Source organism: Perca fluviatilis, chromosome 3, assembly GCF_010015445.1.
Source record: "Perca fluviatilis chromosome 3, GENO_Pfluv_1.0, whole genome shotgun sequence".
In the NCBI taxonomy this organism is placed as follows: domain Eukaryota; kingdom Metazoa; phylum Chordata; class Actinopteri; order Perciformes; family Percidae; genus Perca; species Perca fluviatilis.
This window is the reverse complement of record NC_053114.1, coordinates 8,386,488-8,390,933: the sequence shown is the minus strand read 5'-3', so window position 1 is coordinate 8,390,933 and position 4,446 is coordinate 8,386,488. Positions and strand designations below refer to the sequence as shown.

Sequence of the window (4,446 nt, the reverse complement as noted above, 5' to 3'; positions counted from 1 at the left end):
CGTGAATGCTAAATGTAGCTTGTTTCGTATGTCGTTTTTATATAATGTCTTTTATATATTTTAAATGTGTAACACCACTTCAGTCACGATGAAACGTTTCGTGTATATGGTTGAAATGACAATAAAACATGCTTGAGTTGAGTTGAATGCCTCTGTCGGTCTGTCAAGCGGTAGGCGTGGCTTGGGAGTGGACTCATAAAGCAGCGAAGCAGGTGCATTCTGGGATTTGGTGTCTTTCATCCATATAAGCCAAAAACACATTTTCTGGCTTTTCTCGGCCTAGAATGCACCAATTTCAATTTTCTTATCACATTTCTACTACATAAGTGACCCAATTTAAAGATATATTCAGCTTTCCAGCGGTGAAATATTCCTTTAATATATCCAAAAATACGTTCAGATATAGATATTTTTCTACTACATTTTACGTGGAACTCAAAATGTCAGAAGAAGGCAAAAGCTTGTCCTCTGGCGGTAACGTTGAACAAACAAAACTTCGCTCAGCCGCACAGACTCAGCTCAAAATGTGCACGAAGGGAGTAGCAGTTAGCAAAGATCCCACAGCTAGCACTGCCACAGAGCCCGACCAGCCTGATATGGCTCAGATTCATGGGATGCTGAGCAAGATATTAGAAGAAACTGCGGATCTGAAAGAAATTCGTCGGTCTCTGAGCTCCGTGGATACAAAGCTATCCTCACTAATTTTCGCATTACGGAAGTGGAATATCGAGTGAGTCAGCTGGAAGACGAGCAAGCTAACATAAAGGCAAGACCGGCGGCAGCCACTAAAGAGGACATACAACTACTGACAGACAGGCTGGCCGCAGCTGAAGACGGATCCCGACGAAACAACCTCAGATTCGTTGGGATACTGGAGGGGGCTGAAAAGAGTTTATCTCAGCGACCCTTGGCATTGATCCAACCCCGGGGGAATCGAGATGGACCGCGCTCACAGGATCTGGACACGGCTGGGAGCGGGGGACAAGAATCATGGTCGAACGATTGTGGCGCGCTTGCTACGATACAAAGATTGTCAAGCCATCCTGGAAGCAGCACGGGAAAAGAAACGCCTGATGTGGAACGGCAAACAAGTTATGATTTTCCCGGATTACTCGAGGGAGACGCAAAGGAAGCAAGAAGCATTCTCACGCTGCAAGAAAGCACTCCATGAGCGCAAGATTAAATTTGGCATGCTCTACCCTGCAATTCTGAAGATTTTCATTAGTGGACCAGTGGATTTTCATTAGAGTCCACGGGTGTTTGATGACCCGGATAAAGCTATGGAGTACATCGAGAAGCGCTGAGGTAGGCCTACATGTCTGGCACTGTGTGAGTGCATCATGCGATTCAGGCGCGCTCTGGATATGCTTTGGAAACCACAAGAACTAGCTGTCCACTTGTTCGGGAAGGTAACGGTATATGAGATAGGGGGTGTGTATATATGCAAATTTGCAGTCCTCTTCGCAGTCCTCTTTTTGACAGATCATCTCAAATGACTGGTTCACAAACCATTTTGAAGCTGATATGTGAGTGCATATTTTTCATAACCAGGGCCTGTGTTGCCAACAATTTTTATTTTTGTATAGAAATCCCTATGTCTTCCTTAACGAATATCTGAACACAATTTTTGATACGATACTCAGGGCAGTGGGCTTTTAGGCTGCCCTTGTTCCATTAGTCACGGTCATTACTTTTTTGTTTTATTACAACAATGTTCCTGGTTCTGTTGTTCTTTATGCCAGACTGGCCCACAGTCTGCTGTTTACTGATATCACTATGGTGTTGGTATTATGGTTCTTTTTTTTTTCTGTCAACGTGTATAATTTATATTGCACCATGGATCTTATATGGTAATAGAATGGCCACTTATTCTACAGTAAAATACATTAAGATTGTTTATGAATAGCAGTGGGAGGACTGTTGTTGTATGTTATTCAACCTGGAATGTGAATGGCCTGGGCTGTCCAATCAAAAGGAAGAAAATACTGGGGCATATGAAAACAAAACACAGGTAAAGACATAAATGACTGCACGAGGCAGGACACTTGTTGTCGAGAATTAGTTAAAGTTGTGCCAGATTATAGGACACGTGCGGTGTGGTCATAATTATAATTAATAAAGGCTTACAGTTCAGGCTCAGGAGGGAAGTTAAAGATGAGGAGAGCAGACTAATTATAATACTAGCAGAGATACAAGGACATACTCTGATACTGGCCAATATACATGCACCCAATGCTGATCACCCCAAATTTTTTGTAGACTAAGAAAGTAAATTGCATGATATTGGACAGTATCCCAAACTTCTGGGAGGAGACTTCAATATTGTCTTAGATCAAATCCTTGATAGAAGTAAACCAACATTAAGTAGAATGTTTTACTCTGTTTTGCTTGTTAGGAGAATGTGTTCATCTATGGGTCTAACAGATGTGTGGAGGCTGAACCATCCAACGGACAGAGATTATACTCTTTACTCTTTATTCATCTCTATTGCAAGATGTGCGATTTATTAGACAAAGGGGACACTCAAATAAAAAATTATTTAATACCACTAAAAAGGCTCAAAATATCACCACACCTTAACGTTAGCATAATGAGGGTCCCTAAATGTGAACCGAAGCATTGACAACATTTTAAGTGTACAGATAGTTTATTAAAAAGATAGATTATAAAGACAGTCGCGTTCATGTTTACTTGCAGGAGCCATCTTGGAAACCAGTCATGACTAGTCGAAAAACGAGCCCCGTGCAAATGAGTCTGAGATTCCCATACTGTCTATGGAGATTCCACGTTGCACGGCGTTCGACTAATCATGATATTAAATAACGATTTGAGTGTCCCCATGCTCCAAATACTAGCATTGTAAGCTAACCAGCGGTCTGCAGTAGCCTCGTCAAAACTCCAAACTCATTCGATTAGCATGAAAACATGTCCCAGAGAGCGATAGAGTAGGTACACATCAGTTAATAACACCTAGGTTCGTTTTGCGCCGGAATTATCCTTTAAGATGTCAACTGTAATGTTGTCTACAATGTAACAGTGATGTTTAAAAACTCAATTAAATACTAATTATCAAAAAAAAGAATACGGGACATTGTGGTGTGGCTGAGGAAGGCCACACTTGCCAAACCTGTCCTTAAAGAAAAGCAGAGACTGCTTGGTAAGTTTTTTTTTATTATAATTATTAATAGTATTATTCTTATTTTGTATAATTCCTGTATTATTAAAATTCCACCACAAATTCCTACATATTCGTACCATGTTTCACTGCTGGGGCAGAATAAATGCCTTTGATGATAAGTTTGCTTTTGTGATCTTAAAGGTCTTCCTGGACATGCCCTGATACTGGATGTTAGGACAAGATGGAACAGTGTGTTTCTAATGGTAGAGCGCTTTATGGAACAATACCCTGCCATCCAGGCAGCTGCAATGGATCCAAGGCTGAAAAGGGCAATGGACAGAGACAGGTATAGATAAATGATTTAAAAACACCTTAATCAGGAAGGAATTAGTGTGATTCTGTGACATACATGCATGGTGTTGTTTTGTTCTCAGTGGAGTGAGTGTCAGATGACGTCGTCAGAAAGTGTGAGGATTTCATTGACACCATGAGGGTATTTTACCAATCGACGCTCTGTGTGTCATCCGACAAGAGTGCCACTGCAGGCCAGATCCTCCCCATTCTTGAAAACTCAAAGAGAAGCTCAAGGTGGAAGATGATGATTATTCGTTCAAGAGAGCCATCAAGGACAAGGTCTGGACAGATCTCTCCTCACGCTACACAGTATGTAGAATATTATAATCTTGTGTTTATTCATCTGGATTTTGTTTCCCTCTAACTATTCACAAAATGCATGATCATTTAAAACATTTTTTATATTGTTAGTATGCCAAGGTTCAGGATGAGGCTGCTTGGACCTGCTTGGAGGAAAAAGCTTTCACACTGGCAACAAGCAGAAAGGTTTGCTCATTATCATAAAGTTAACTTATGGGTTCTATAACTACTACTATGCAATATTTTTTATTTACTATTGTGTATGTTTTCTTAAAGCGTGCAGCAGCAGCACCACCACCACAACCCACACCACCACATGTAAGATTATGGACATTATTATGACATACAGTACTTGTTCTATTGATAAAATAATGCTTGTTGATCATGAGGCCTTTTTCTATTTGAAGAAAAAACTCTCGGGGAGATCTTCAAGGATGAAGACCAGGCTGTGCTGAAAACACTGTCTGTGCCAGCGGTCCTTCAATCACAGAAAAGGTCCAGAAGGAAGTACAAGTGTATAGGAGTTTCCCGGCAGTCCTAAGCTCGGTGAACCCTATCCTGTGGTGGTGGCGGCAGAAGAGGGACCAGATGCCAATGCTGTCAAAGTTGGCAAACAAATATCTTTGTGTCCAGGCCTCTTCAACACCCTCAGAGCGGGTGTTCTCAACAGCTTG

At 41.3% G+C, this 4,446-nt stretch overlaps 1 long non-coding RNA gene across 1 annotated transcript; it reads left to right on the top strand.

Moving 5' to 3' along the window:
- Positions 1-3,246: 3,246 nt before the first annotated feature.
- On the top strand, positions 3,247-3,958 carry LOC120555295. The gene is made up of 3 exons (XR_005638678.1): positions 3,247-3,464; positions 3,553-3,781; positions 3,884-3,958. It is a non-coding gene; the product is annotated as an uncharacterized LOC120555295 (long non-coding RNA).
- The last annotated feature ends 488 nt before the right edge of the window (positions 3,959-4,446 follow it).